Genomic DNA, 16,885 nt, shown 5'->3' with positions numbered 1-16,885 from the left:
GCACACGGGTAAGACAGATAACAATAGATATCAATAACAATAATAATCAAAGGAAACAAACTCTATGGGCTTAATGTATTAAGCAGTGTAAGTTGCTTCTGAGCTCTTGCAGGGCAGGCTTGCATGGGTGAGCCTGCTTCCCACAATGTAAGAAGTAGCGGTTATCAGTAGTGGTTCTCCTGCCAGAGAAATCACCCCGAACACACTTGCTCAGGGTGATTGACAGCCCCTTCTTGAGATTGGTCATGTGAGAGAAGGGGACAAAATTATAAACTTGCATGTCTGTTGCCCGTTCGTTGCAAAGCCGTGCAGACAGGTTCTTATGTTGAGAACTGTGTCCATGCAGCCATTAATACATTGGGCACTTTATGTGAAATTACGGCAGATTAAAATAGGATTAACACTTTAACAGCCATAAGATATATTTCATTTTGTTATTATAAATAGCTTTTAAATGAACATTAGAGTAGCTTTTTAAATACTCAAGAAAATGTAAAAATGCTGCTAGGAACAATGTTTAAAGGAACAATAAAGTAAAAATTATAATTTAAAAGAATGGATAGAGCATGACATTTTAAACAAATTACATTTTACTTCTATTATCATGTTTTCTTGCTTTTCTTGGTATCCGTTGCTAAAAGAGTACTCCTAGGTAAGCTCAGTGTGTACGTGTCTTTAGCCATCTAGCAGCAGTGTTTGCAACAATGTTTATAGCACTGTTAGACATAGTTACAAATACTACTGACAAAGAATGCTTAAGATACACGCACGTTCCTGAGTCTACCTAACTTTACTCTTCAACAAAGGATATCAAAGGAACAAAGCAAATTTAATTATAGAATTTCATTTGGAAGGTTATTTAAAATTATATACTCCATATTTGAATCATGAACTTTTAATTTTGATTTTACTGTCCCTTTAATAGGTGCACAACTGACTACTAATAATATTTCATGCACTTTGTATTGCCATATTTAGCACTCAGAAGTTTTTAACAGATGTCAATGCTTGTCCAAGGCTTGTAAATAATATGTCCTTGTAGCATATTGTCCTTTCAATAATGAGTTAGATCTAATTAATCACAGTACATGCTACATTTTCTGATATTTGCTTGCACGATGCATAAAGTGGAAGCTGAAAGCATTTTTCACAAAAAAGCAAAATACCAAAATAGGGGGTCACAATCTTAAGTTAGAGGGCAGCAGATTCAGGAAAAATGTAAGGAAGCATTTTATTACAGAAAGGGCAGTGGGTTCATGGAATAAACTTCCAACAGGGATGATAAACACAGGGGGCCTGATATTCAAAACCTCGCCACTCAGATGAGATGATCTAAGCAGCCTCGTCGGTACAATGAGACCCTTAAAAAGAGTTTAGAAACAAAAATGTTATCATGATAAATGTTTATGTTGCTGTGTTGTGTTCTTTATGTGGAACAGAGACTCCTACATAACAATGCAAGGTAAAAAAATATTTTAAGTGATTTCTCTCTATGTCTGTGAGGTTTTGAATATCAGGCTCAGGGACTGAAAAATAATAAAACAATGCCTTGGACATGCATAAGACTATAAAAAACAATAACGTTGTATCAATAGATTTTGGTTCTTATCTATCGTCAAATTCTATGTTTCTATATTTCTATAATGTAATGTTATTCCACATTCACATTTTCGTCTTTGTTTTTATTTATTTTTAAATAGTGCAATCATAAGTATTTTATGTGATAGCCACAAAGGAGAAAGCCAGTCTTAAGGAAGATTACTTTTTACCTAGAGGGTATTTATAAATCAATAAGGATATTTGGTTTAAAAGCACAAGACGCTTTTTCCATATTTGTTAAAATAGCAGCTGTATATCTACACTGAGTCATCCACTGTTGAAACTCTGCTGTAAACATATTTGATAAAGGTATTTTGTAATCTCACACACACATCTGCTGAATCGTTTGACTCACTGCCTACATGCACACCGTAGATAACCTAAAGATTGTTCAACAAACAACATTACACTCAGTAAGCTTCTTTATATGCGGGGGGGGGGGGGGTCTTTTTTTTATTTTACTGCTTCTGTCCTTCTAAATAAAAAATGACATGCTCTGAATTGTCACTGATTCTAGATTCCAGATTATGAGTGGAGCGCTTACACAAGTTTGATATTTAGGCTCCACTAATATAAGTAATATAAGCGCACGCTCATGAAAGTGAGCTTCCATAGGCTCCAATGGGAGCCTCGTTCTCATGCTGTGTGCAACACGGCATGAGAACATAATGCAGTAAAGGGGGTAAGTGACGCAGCGATGGGCAGCGAATATATATGAATATATACATATATTTTTATGAGTTTATGTGTGTATATACACATTCTAACACATACATATATATGTATATAAACATATACATATATATTTAGAGGGAACACACATTCTCCATAGACCATGCTCATAATTATTTATTTTTTATTACAGGAACCATACAGTTTATTTTAGGGACAATTGAGGGACATTTTTTAAATTAACCAGAGATCTGATCTCTGGTTAATTTTCAGAGCGCTAATTGCTACCGCAAGCTCACGGTTGCATTAACCAGCCATTTGTATTGGCGGGTTATTTATTGTGCTTCCCTAAGCAGGCAGCTTTGCCTGTTTATGGGTGCATGATAAATTAGCGCTCCACTTGTAATCTAGCCCTGTAAATTTAAATCCTACAAGCATTGCCGCTTCCGAGCAGCTCATAACCAGTAAGCCAATCAGGAGTAGCATTTTAAAGTAGCCAAGAATCACCAGTTTTCTGCTTGGGAACTGCAATGCTTGAGGTTCCTAAATAGGATTTGAACCCCTTTGTGGCTGTTAAAGAAAAATGTCAGTAATGCAAAATCTACTTACCAATGTGAGCATGTAATGTTTATTCTAGCATGTCCCTTTAACATCTTCTAGAAGAAAAAACTAGAAAGCCTACAATCATGCCAAGCTCCCTCACAAGTATACAAGGGCAAATGTGACATGGGGGTATAGCAGTGTCAGCCACAGCTGATGCATCATCTGACCCTAGCTTTAAATGGACATAAATGTGCAATGCATAGCTACTAAAGTCACTTCCAGAGGACCAATGCACTATTGGGAGATAAAAACATCTGGTGAGCCAATGACAACAGACATGTATGCGCAGCTAGCTCAAAACATATGATTCCAAGAGAACAAAGCAAATTAGCTACTAGAAGAACATTGAAAAGTATTTCAAAGTCGTATGCTCTATCTAATCCAAGAAAGTTTAATTTTGATAATGTTAGTGGCAGACTTTGGGCTGTGCGAGAGTATTCTGGTTTCTGAAACCGAAATCAAATGTTTTAAACATAATAAAAAAACTTTTAATAATATACATTTTCCTTTTTACAGCCTTTCATACACCCTTTGTTTTATAATGTTATGGTAATACTTTACTAGGCATTGCAAAACAATTAAACAGTAGTTTAGGCTTGTTCAAACAATATGTAGCTTAATTAGCACTTTGCACTAATTAATACTAAATTAAATGTATTGCCACATATATAGTATATAATAGGTTACAATGTATTCCTTTAATCCCAGTACTTAGGTTTTTACTATTAGCTTCTGATACTTTATTGCTCCTTCCGTAACAGTAAAGATTTTATACAACAGTGTGACAAATATGCTGGGAAATAAAATAATTATTAATTTATGGATGCATAAGATCAGTCACACCCACAAAAAAAAACATATTTTAAAACTGTTTCTCCACAAATTTTGAACACAAATAACAGGATTATTGGCAATATCTATTATATTAGACATTGCTTTTTTAATTAATGAATTCAATATTATATATTATATAACTATATATTTTATTAATATATATATATATATATATATATATATATATATATATATATAAAATACTATATTAATATTTTTGATACTTGAAAATGCTTTGGATTATTGTGAGACATGTGATACAATAATAATATCATATTATATAATTTCAAAAAACAATGACCATCAATTGATGTTATTTACTATAGGAACATCACAGCAGTGTGCTCCCCCTATAGGAATCATCAGCAGTTTGTTCTCCTTGCTATGGGAATCATCAGCAGTGTGCTCTCCTTACTATGGGAATCATCAGCAGTGTGCTCCCCCTATAGGAATCAACATCAGCAGTGTGCTCCCCCTATAGGAATCATCAGCAGTGTGCTCTCCTTGCTATGGGAATCATCAGCAGTGTGCTCCCCCTATAGGAATCATCAGCAGTGTGCTCCCCCTATAGGAATCATTAGCAGTGTGCTCCCCTATAGGAATCATCAGCAGTGTGCTCATCTTACTATGGGAATCATCAGCAGTGTGCTCCCCCTATAGGAATCATCAGCAGTGTGCTCCCCCTATAGGAATCATTAGCAGTGTGCTCATCTTACTATGGGAATCATCAGCAGTGTGCTCCCCCTATAGGAATCATCAGCAGTGTGCTCTCCTTACTATGGGAATCATCAGCAGTGTGCTCCCCCTATAGGAATCATCAGCAGTGTGCTCTCCTTACTATGGGAATCATCAGCAGTGTGCTCTCCTTACTATGGGAATCATCAGCAGTGTGCTCCCCCTATAGGAATCATCAGCAGTGTGCTCTCCTTACTATGGGAATAATCAGCAGTGGGCTCTCCTTACTATGGGAATCATCAGCAGTGTGCTCCCCCTATAGGAATCATCAGCAGTGTGTTCCCCTATAGGAATCATCAGCAGTGTGCTCTCCTTACTATGGGAATCATCAGCAGTGTGCTCTCCTTACTATGGGAATCAGGAGTGTGCTCTCCTTACTATGGGAATCATCAGCAGTGTGCTCTCCTTACTATGGGAATCCTCAGCAGTGTGCTCTCCTTACTATGGGAATCATCAGCAGTGTGCTCTCCTTACTATGGGAATCATCAGCAGTGTGCTCTCCTTACTGGAATCAGCAGCACTGTGTATAGTACACAATATGTTGCAATTTGTTCTTACAAACAAAGCATTTAAGACCAGGTAAGTATTTTCATTTGCACTATTGGTTTCTGTTTGTTGTATTGCTGCTTCTGTAATGAAAAATAGGGGGCGCTATTAGCACACTCATTGTGCGCATATTTCAAGTCCTGAGTTGAGATCTGAAGTAAACCATTATTATTCATAAAACTATAACCCAAAGTTACATGAAAAACCATCAGTTTAGTGCAGCACTAGCTCCAGCGATAGCCAATGTGAATTGTACTGCGTGTTCCCTCTTTAGTCTGTTAGCGAACCTGAATCTATAAGAGCGTAAACTGCACTAATGATGGGGATGTACAATAGTGCTAATATTTCTTAGCTCCACTGTAATGTGTGCCTTAATGGGGAGCTAAATTTTGTGTTAGTGTCCCTTTAAATCAATCATATATCAGCCAGCTATAGTGCAAATACCATCACAAATGGGACAACTGTCACTAACTCACTACTGCTCACTAGCACAATGAAGAGGGCAATCTGCTTAAAGGGACACTAAACCCAATTTTTTTCATTTCTGATTCAGATAGAGCATGACATTTTAAGCAACTTTCTAATTTACTCCTATTATCAAATTGTCTTCATTCTCTTGCTATCTTTATTTGAAATGCAAGAATGTAAGTTTAGATGCCGGCCCATTTTTGGTGAACAACCTGGGTTGTCCTTGCTGATTGGTGGATAAATTCATCCACCAATAAAAAAGCGCTGTCCAGAGTACTGAACCAAAAAAAAGCTTAGATGCCTTCTTTTTCAAATAAAGATAGCAAGAGAACGAAGAAAAATTGATAATAGGAATAAATTAGAAAGTTGCTTAAAATTGCATGCTCTATCTGAATCACAAAAGACAAAATTTGGGTTCAGTGTCCCTTTAAAGACATGGGATACACGCAAATGAATGGGACACATCCGACATACTGAGCTATGTAGTAGCAGTAATAAGAATGTGATGCTATTCTGTTAAATAAATCTCATTATTGTAAATCAGATTGTTTGTACGGCAGAGCACTCACAATACCTTTCTACAAGATTATGTTTAATGAAGCAGCCTGTATTTCATAAAGAACTCTTCTTTGTTTGCAGAAAGTAAAATGCTTTGCTGATACAGAAATAATTAACGTGACTTTAAACAGTAAAATTATCTGTTTTATTGGCTACTGGCACTGCATGTTGAAGATCCTGTTTTATTAGCTATACTGAGCCAGGATCCTGTTGGGCAGAGCTTCATATGAACATATTGTGCAGGGCTCTTGCTCTTAATAGTTGCAGGATAACAATGAACTTAAATTACTTTTAAGTATGGAATTATACACAAATCAAGTACTAACCTAGTGGTCCTGCATTGCAAGAAGGGAAAATATTTTTTTTTAATGGGTGTGACTTAAGTGGACGTTAAATATTTTGTCATGGAAAGAAAAGAGAAGCGAATAAACATATTTAAAATATTTAAATATAATCCTATAATATAAAAGGCCAAGTGTGTTTGTCCGAAGCTGTCATGGGCAGTAGAGACAGCACGAGGACAAACACACCTGGCCTTAGAGTTGCTACCTGATCTGCGGTGCGGGCAGAAGTGGGCGTGGCCGGGCATGGAGGGGCATGGCCGGGCGTGAGCGTGGCCAGGCGTGAAGGGGACATGGCCGGGTGTGATCGCGCACGTGAGATAGAGGGGAGAGAGATAGAGAGGGGGGAGAGATAGAAAGAAGGGGAGAGAACAAAAGAGATGGGAAAGAGCAAAAAAGGGGGAAAGAGAGAGAGCAAAAGAGGGGGAAAGAGAGAGAGCAAAAGAGGGGGAAAGAGAGAGAGCAAAAGAGGGGGAAAGAGAGAGAGAAAAAAAAAGGGGGAAAGAGAGAGAGCAAAAGAAAAGGGGGAGAGAGAAAAAGAAAAGGGAGAGAGAGCAAAAGAAAAGGGGGAGAGAGCAAAAGAAGAGAGGGGGGGAGAGAGAGAGGGGGGGTAGAAGTGGGCATGGCCAGGAGTGAAGGGGCATGGTCGGGCGTGAAGGGGGCGTGGCTGGGTGGGGAGAGAGCTAGAGAGGGGGAGAGATAGAAAGAGGGGGAGAGAAAGAGAGGGGGAGAGAGAGAGAGAGAGATGGAGAGAGATGATGAGAGATGGAGAGAGATGGAGAGAGAGAGAGAGAGAGAGAGAGAGAGATGGAGAGAGAGAGAGATGGAGAGAGAGAGAGAGCAAAAGAGAGGGGGAGGGAGAGCGCGCAAGGGGTGGGACCGCTGTACTGCAAAAAATGGCCCGTGTGAACAGGCTTTAGGACTAGTATGAATAATAAACTGTTTAAAATTATATTAAAATAAATAGGAAATGTCTGTGCATAGCTTGTCCTCAGGAATCAGTTCCTCATTGGCTGATAAATGCTACATCTACTGGTGGACGGGACATACCATTACAAGCATAAATACAAAAAGCATTTAAAATACTTTCTACATTTGTGTGTATGTATTAGCAAGTCAATATCTAACATAGATAAGATTAGCAAGTCTGCTGTAGTTGCAGGCTCAGCTCATTGCTATGGGCATGTCTTGGAGAATACTGGGTGATGTTTTTAATGAGCAAAATCAGCTATTTCAAATAAAAAATAAGAAAATGTTCCCATACATTTAATACTCTGTAGTAGGGATAAGAAGTAATTTAGAACACATTAAGAAAAATCTAATTTTATAGCTTCCCTTTAAAAATTAGGGTGATTTTTCATTTTTGATCCTCTGCAATGAGTTTTAGGCTGGATAAAAGCTGTTTATGAAGGGTCTGCTGTGACACCAACACCTAAAATTTGCAGTACAAGGGCAACATCCTCCTGTACATAAAAGCAACACAATTCAAATATTGCGGGCGCGATCCGATATCGATCGCAGTTTGCGGCGCAAGCGAGGGAACCGGCGTCGCCCGCAGTTTCAGCTCGCAACTCGAGCCATCCCATATAGGTCGCCGTCAGATGCTAACGTGCCGTAAGTCTCACAAACCAGCGATGTCCAGAAATCTGCGTAAGTACAAATTTCTGGCGTCGCCAGTGACTTGCGCCACGTTAGAATCTGCCGGCGCCTATAAAACCTGACTAAAGTCTAAAACACCCGCACTGTCTAACACGCCTCCCTAACATAGCCCGCACTGTCTAACACGCCTCCCTAACATAGCCCGCACTGTCTAACCCTCTATCCGCTATCCCCCCTCACTAGCCTAACAATAAAAAAGCTATTAACCCCTAAACCGCCGCTCCTTTACCCCGCCGCAACCTAATAAAGTTATTAACCCCTAAACCGCCGCTCCCGTACCCCGCCGCCAGCTATATTATATCTATAACCCCCTAAAGTGAGCCCTTAACACCGCCGCCATCTATATTAAAATTATTAACCCCTAATCTAAGCCCCTTACACCGCCGCCATCTCTATTAAAATGATTAACCCCTAATTTAATCTACCTACCCTGCCGCCAGCTATATTATCTATATTAACCCTAAGTATATTATAGTTAATATAGGTATTACATTATATATATTAACTATATTAACCCTAATTATATTAGGGTTAATATAGTTAATATAGTTACTATAGTATTTATATTAACTATATTAACTCTATCTAACCCTAACTAAATTTATATTAAATTAATCTAATTCATTTATAAACTAAAATATTCCTATTTAAATCTAAATACTTACCTATAAAATAAACCATAAGATAGCTACAATATAATTAATAATTACATTGTAGCTATGTTAGGGTTAATATTTATTTTACAGGTAAATTGTTAATTATTTTAACTAGGTATAATAGATATTAAATAGTTATTAACTATTTAATATCTACCTAGTTAAAATAATTACCCAATTACCTGTAAAATAAATCCTAACCTAAGTTACAAATACACCTACACTATCAATAAATTTAATAAACTACTAACATCTATCTAAAAATACAATTAAATTAACTAAACTAAATTACAAAAAAAAACAAACACTAAATTACAAAAAATAAAAAAAAGATTACAAGATATTTAAGCTAATTACACCTATTCTAAGCCCCCAAAATAAAAAAATTTCCCTGCCCTATTCTAAATTCAACAAATTTCAAAGCTCTTTACCTTACCAGCCCTTAAAAGGGCCTTTTGTGGGGCATGCCCCAAAGAATTCAGCTCTTTTGCATACAAGAAATACAATACCCCCCCCCCCATTACAACCCACCACCCACATACCCCTATTCTAAACCCACCCAAACCCCCCTTAAAAAAGCCTAACACTACCCCCCTGAAGATCTCCCTACCTTGTCTTCACCACACCGGGCCGAACTCCTGATCCGATCCGGGCGATGTCTTCCTCCAAGCGGCAAAGAAGAATTCTTCCTCCGGCGACGTCTTCCTCCAAGCGGCAGCAAAGTCTTCATTCTTCCGGCGGCATCTTCAATCTTCTTTCTTCGCTCCAATCAGCCAATCGGATTGAGCTCGCATTCTATTGGCTGATCGGAACAGCCAATAGAATGCGAGCTCAATCTGATTGGCTGATTGGATCAGCCAATCGGATTGAACTTGAATCTGATTGGCTGATTCAATCAGCCAATCAGATTTTTTTAACTTAATTCCGATTGGCTGATAGAATCCTATCAGCCAATCGGAATTCGGCGGACGCCATCTTGGATGACGTCATTTAAAGGTACATCATTCCAAGTTCAGCAGTCGGCCGGGATGGATGCTCCGCGGCGGCGGAGCGAAGAAAGAAGATTGAAGATGCCGCCGGAAGAATGAAGACTTTGCTGCCGCTTGGAGGAAGACGTCGCCGAGGAAGAATTCTTCTTTGCCGCTTGGAGGAAGACATCGCCGGAGGAAGAATTCTTCTTTGCCGCTTGGAGGAAGACATCGCCCGGATCGGATCAGGAGTTCGGCCCGGTGTGGTGAAGACAAGGTAGGGAGATCTTCAGGGGGGTAGTGTTAGGCTTTTTTTAAGGGGGGTTTGGGTGGGTTTAGAATAGGGGTATGTGGGTGGTGGGTTGTAATGGGGGGGGGGGGGTATTGTATTTCTTGTATGCAAAAGAGCTGAATTCTTTGGGGCATGCCCCACAAAAGGCCCTTTTAAGGGCTGGTAAGGTAAAGAGCTTTGAAATTTGTTGAATTTAGAATAGGGCAGGGAATTTTTTTTATTTTGGGGGTTTATTATTTTATTAGGGGGCTTAGAATAGGTGTAATTAGCTTAAATATCTTGTAATCTTTTTTTTATTTTTTGTAATTTAGTGTTTGTTTGTTTTTGTAATTTAGTTTAGTTAATTTAATTGTATTTTTAGATAGATGTTAGTAGTTTATTAAATTTATTGATAGTGTAGGTGTATTTGTAACTTAGGTTAGGATTTATTTTACAGGTAATTGGGTAATTATTTTAACTAGGTAGATATTAAATAGTTAATAACTATTTAATATCTATTATACCTAGTTAAAATAATTAACAATTTACCTGTAAAATAAATATTAACCCTAACATAGCTACAATGTAATTATTAATTATATTGTAGCTATCTTATGGTTTATTTTATAGGTAAGTATTTAGATTTAAATAGGAATATTTTAGTTTATAAATGAATTAGATTAATTTAATATAAATTTAGTTAGGGTTAGATAGAGTTAATATAGTTAATATAAATACTATAGTAACTATATTAACTATATTAACCCTAATATAATTAGGGTTAATATAGTTAATATATATAATGTAATACCTATATTAACTATAATATACTTAGGGTTAATATAGATAATATAGCTGGCGGCGGGGTAGGTAGATTAAATTAGGGGTTAATCATTTTAATAGAGATGGCGGCGGTGTAAGGGGCTTACATTAGGGGTTAATCATTTTTATATAGGTGGCGGCGGTGTAAGGGGTCAGATTAGGGGATAGATAAGGTAGATGGCGGCGGTTTTAGAGGCTCACAGTAGGGGGTTAGTTTATGTAGATGGCGGCGGGGTCCGGGAGCGGCGGTTTAGGGGGTAATAACTTTATTAGGGATTTCGGGGGGGGGGGGGATCGCGGTTGACAGGTAGATAGACATTGCGCATGCGTTAGGTGTTAGGTTTATTTTAGCAGATCGCGGTTGACAGGGAGATAGACATTGCGCATGCGTTAGGTGTTAGGTTTATTTTAGCAGATCGCGGTTGACAGGGAGATAGACATTGCGCATGCGTTAGGGAGTTACGGGGCTCCAATAGTCAGCGTAAGGCTTCTTACGGCTGCTTTTTGTGGCGAGGTGAAAATGGAGTAAGTTTTCTCCATTTTCGCCACGTAAGTCCTTACGCTGCATATTGGATACCAAACTGCGCAGGTTTGGTATACCTGCCTATGGCCCAAAAAACTGCGGGCGACGGCAGAAATATACGCGCGTAACTTCTAGGTTACGCCGTATATGTGATACCAAATCCGCGCAAATATTGGCGTCGCCGGCTTTTGCGGGCGACGCTTTATATCGGATCGACCCCTGCATCTGTAATGTTAGAGCAGCTCCAATAGAAAATAGATGTAGTAGGAGAGACAATTGGCTGAGGGGGGAACTTCCTGCTAATGCTCATTGGTTGATAGGCACTTTCTGCTTATGCTCATTGATTGATAGACACTTTATCCTAATCCTTATTGGCTGAGAACTTCCTGCTAATGCTCATTGGTTGATAGGCACTTCCTTTTTATGCTCATTGGTTGATAGGCACTTCCTGCTTATGCTCATTGATTGATAGACACTTTATCCTAATCCTTATTGGCTGAGAACTTCCTGCTAATGCTAATTGGTTGATCGGCCCTTCCTGCTTATGCTCATTGATTGATAGACACTTTATCCTAATCCTTATTGGCTGAGAGGTACTTTCTGCTAATCGCCTTTGGCTGATAGGTACTTCCTGCTAATGCTCATTAACTGATAGTCACTTCCTACTAATCGTCAGTAGGAAATACCTATAAGTTAATGAACAATATTAGGAAGTGTACATCAGATACTGATGTCAGTTTGAACTTAAAACAGCTTTTACTTTATATTTTGGCAAATAAAATCTCACTGTGACTGACTGATCAGGCAGCAGTTTAAATGTGTTTATTATGTTTCCCTATATTGTATGTATTATTTAAATACTTAGTGCACACTTGTTGCAGAACCACATAGGTGGAGAGAGTGGCAGTGGGGACACTTATTATGAAGGTTTCTCCTTGTGAAATAAACATAGTGAACCATGCAGTGTTTTTTTAAAGAGTTATTTATTTTACCTGAGTTTGGAAGAAATGTAAGAAGAAACCAGTTCTCCCTTTAGTATGAAGCAGCCAATAAAGTAAGTTTTCTATCTCATTTCTTATATTGATGCTGCTACAATAAGCCAAAGAGTGAAAATTATTAGCCTCACATTTGAGGAGTTATTGTTTTTGTTATAGCTGTTATTTAATGTGGAAATGATTTATATTTAATGTAAAGCACTATATCCCAGTGTATATATAGTGGTGACTTCATGCAATTCCAATCTTTATGTTGTATTTTATTTGTTCATATGTGTAGCTCTCACAGCATAGTGAGTTGGATTGGGATCTTTATGGTGAACCTGTGAAATTACTTGGAGGAGCTACAGTCACCATGTTTAGATACTGCTTTTCATATGGATGAGTAAAGTGTCCTCTTAAAGGGACATAAAACCCAAAATGTTTCTTTCATGATTCAGATAGACAATACAATTTTAAGAATATTCCCAATTTACTACTATTATCTAATTTGTTTATTTTATTTTGTATCCTTTGTTGAAAAGCATACCTAGGTAGGCCAAGAGGCTGTTGATTGGTGGCTGCACTTATATACTTGGTTTTATTGGCGTACTCATGTGCACTGCAGTTGCTTCAGCAAAGGATACCAAGAGAATGAAGCAAATTAGATAACAGAAGTAAATTGGAAATTTGTTTAAAACTATATGATCTGTCTGAATCATGTCCCTTTAAGTCACTGTTCTTTGAGTATCATTACTGGTCTGGGCTGTCACTCTGGCACTATTAATAGTAGTAAGAATATGATCTATATTGCTGAACTGTTTCATATATGCATAATAGACATCTCAGTTCTTGCCTTGTTAATGTACCTGAAAAAGTCATTTATAGGGTCAGAAAAGTACAAAACAAACACTTTATGATTGAACTGTAGCACATAACTGTGTTTTACCATTACAGTTCTAGAGCAGCAATGCACTACTGGGAGCTAGCTGAATATATATGCTGAGCCAATGGCAAGAGACATATGTGCAGCCACCAATCACCAGTTAGTTCCCAGTAATATATTGCTGCTCCTGAACCTACCTAGGTATGTCTTTCAACAAAGGATACCAAGAGACAGAAATACATTTAATACTAAAAGTAAATTAACAATAGCATGCTCTATCTGAATCATAAAAGTTTCATTTTTAAATCTATGTCCATTTTAACTAAGATTTACAAATGCAATTTTGTATTAAGCTAAAACATACTGTAAGTAAATATTTTAGAGATGGAAGCAGCATTACGTGTTAGCAGGCACTGCCGCTTATAAACAAATTACATTGATGAAGGAATTGGATGAAGAAAAAATTCAGATTGATTTCCGAAAGATTTTATCTACATTTTGCAATATTATTAAAGGGACAGTCTAGTCCAAAATACACTTTCTTGATTCAGATAGAGCATGTCCTTTTAAACAACTTTCCAATTTACTTTTATCTTCAATTTTGCTTTGTTTTCTTAGTATTCTTAGTTGTAAGCTAAACCTAGAGGCTCATATGCTAATTTCATAGCCCTTGATGGCCGCCTCACATCTGAATGCATTTTTACAGTTTTTTACGACTAGAGCGTAGAGGACGTTAGTTCATGTGTGCCATATAGATAATATTGTGCTCACTCCAGTCGAGTTACCTAGGAGTCAGCACTGATTGGCTAAAATGCAAGTCTGTCAAAAGAACTGAAATAAGGGGGCAGTCTACAGAGGCTTAGATACAAGGTAGTCACAGAGGTAAAAAGTGTATTAATATAACTGTGCTGGTTATGCAAAACTGGGGAATGGGTAATAAAGCGATTATCTATCTTTTTAAACAATAAAGATTCTGATGTAGACTGTCCCTTTAACTTAGAATTACTCTGCTCATGTAAAAAAGACACCAAGGGGTTTCTTTATTATGAGGTGAATGCGCCGATCGGTTGCAGGCATGCAACTGATATTTATGAAGCAGCGGTTTAAACTGCTGATTCCTGGGGGGGCGGAGCTAGCCTTTGGAAAGAACAGACGCGTCTTCTAATAGCTCCCGCTTGCAGCCACAATATACTTGTTTCCACTGAGATCCCTACTAAAATACCTACTAAAACTTCATCTATAAACTATAGTGATCTCAGGGTTTCAGCATCTGAGAGATTTTGACGAGCGGGAGTTACGTTGCAACACTCCTGATCAAGTGAAGCACCGAGCGGCCATCACAGGCAGGGCAGTCTTTAATATTGACTGGACCCTGGGCAAACATTTTCTTGGGCCCCACCATGCAATCTCGCTCTCCACCCCAACATCCCGAAAAACAACTAAATCAATTGCTGGGCTAATCATTTAAAAAAAAATATGAAATAAATTGCAATATGTGAAACTGGACCTAAGCAGTACTAATAAGTAAATAAATATATAAATTCCTCCACTGTGAGTTTTTTCTGATGCAGTGGGATTGGCTGGATGCCGAGTTAGGTCTTAGCAATCAGTGCTGCACAGTACACACCTAAAACAGCATATGGCACTAGCTTGGCATGTCACATGATACCGGCACGGTCGGGCACAGTTTCTCACAAATAAATGTAAGCAGAGAACTTTTGACTGTGAGACTGTGACAGTATTAGCATATAGAGATGCACTTTGCAGATCTTAAACAGAGTCTACTTGAAGTGATGGAACAAGCCAAACAATTACCACAAATTACACTAACAGTACCACAACACAAAGACCAAGTCTGCAAGTGGAAGAGATGAGTCTAGGGATCATGATGCACCATATAAAGGACTGGAACCGCTTTACACTGGTAATCCTTGCTCTGAGATTGCTTTTTATAGTCTGCTTGAGACCATCCCGACTAAAGACATAAACGACCCTAAGGGCTACTCCACTTTCTCCCCGCAGACATCAGTAGAAGACGGACAAAATGCTTTTCATGTGTCCTTACACTGGATGATTCAAGACTGGACGGTCCCCTCATTGAGGGAATAGCTGTCTCCCTACTCGCATAGGAGAGGCGTGACTATAACTACTATCTACTCCTCAGATTGCTATAAGTCTGGAGTGGGTTAAAATGTTCTCACTTATTCCTCGTTAGTTCTTATAACTCCCTCTCCATAATATGTTTTTTAAGTATTATTAATAATATGCCAATGGCGGAAGTTGAATATTTACATAGCCCACTTGAGCTTTGTCTTTGGTTTGTTATTGCTATGTGCTATTTTCTTACTGTTTTTATTATAAAGGTTCCATTTGTTTACATATCCAATAGAGCTCTAAAGTGTTGGAAGCTCCACACATTTGGGTCTGGATACTACACATATATAGAGCAACATAAGATTATTTTTCTTTTGACATGCCAGCATCACTCACCCCAGAAACATGCCATCTTCTTAGAAATGGAATATAGATATACTTGTCTTAACGCATATCCATACCCAATTAGAATTCAGTATTTATATGTAACAAGACCCACATGGGGTCCTCACCCCCTTACCGACATAATTAACTAGAGTGTTGGTGCTGCCGGCGGCCGAGACAGCATAACATTTCTCTAAAGAGGAGTGAGGTAGACCAGCTAAAGGGTATTCATATTATCGATTTATTACAGCTCGGGGGTTAACCAGTATTAGAGTCCCATCTATAGACATAAAGAATCCTGACTTTTCCTTAGCGTCCCCCGTATGTGTGGTGTGTCCTGACCCAGATTGTTATGGCAAATACTACATAAGTTAGCATGCATCATCACAACCCTTCTGCATTCAATATTGGTTCTTAATATCCACTAGTTTATCCTAAGGATTGTTACTTTATGGCAGCCCATATTCCCAAATAAAAGAATACACTGGGGTGCTGATTCCATATAGATCTACTAAGCCCATAACATAATATAGCCTATTTTAAAGCCTTTCAATATCACCATAATAGAGCATCTCTTGCCTGTAACTATATATATATATATATATGTATATATATATATATATATATATATATACATACATATGCTAAGGCCCAAAAGGGGCTACTACCATTGTTATTATTCTTCTATCCTATATCACAAGTCTAGCAATGTCCTAGATTGGCCCTTTAACCATATGAGGAACATATGCTAAAGAAAACGAGGTTTCATATTTCTATATACTTGTTTTTATTTAGACTTATAGTTTATTTAGAGACTACACTGTTATCTTTGTTCACCTTAAGCTGAGGATGTTGCTCATTTTACTGTATGTCTACAACTAAGAAGCAGAGGTTTCACTAATAAGTAAGGTTTACTGTTTTCTCAACTACACTCTCTGATAACATATTCTTCTCCAACCAAATCACTGTCATTCACATATTCACTGATGTTACCTAGAGAAATAACCTAACTTCCTGTATTGTCATACTCATATATGTATATTATGATGTGTATTATAAAAACCTCAATAAAAAATTATTTCATTAAAAAAAAATGCTGATTCCTAAACCCTCTAAGCCAATTCAGAGTTGACAGATAAAAATCACCCCATCACGCAATTGGAGAGATAAAAACAGGGAGCAGATACACTCCACAATATGAGATGAAAAGCAGACGGGAACCTGTCCGCTAAATGATAAATCTACCTCTAAGAGTAATTGATTAAACATACAATAATGTATATACTAAATGG

At 37.8% G+C, this 16,885-nt stretch overlaps 1 protein-coding gene across 1 annotated transcript in view; it reads right to left on the bottom strand.

The window, feature by feature from the left end:
* AQP3 (aquaporin 3 (Gill blood group)) overlaps positions 1-16,885 on the bottom strand; it is a 60,513-nt gene that overhangs the window by 21,364 nt on the left and 22,264 nt on the right. The gene's annotated exons all lie outside the window — the stretch shown is intronic.

This window comes from Bombina bombina, chromosome 2 (genome assembly GCF_027579735.1).
Source record: "Bombina bombina isolate aBomBom1 chromosome 2, aBomBom1.pri, whole genome shotgun sequence".
NCBI lineage: Eukaryota > Metazoa > Chordata > Amphibia > Anura > Bombinatoridae > Bombina > Bombina bombina.
Note: the sequence above shows the minus strand (reverse complement) of the source record. Positions and strands in the feature narration are given on the sequence as shown.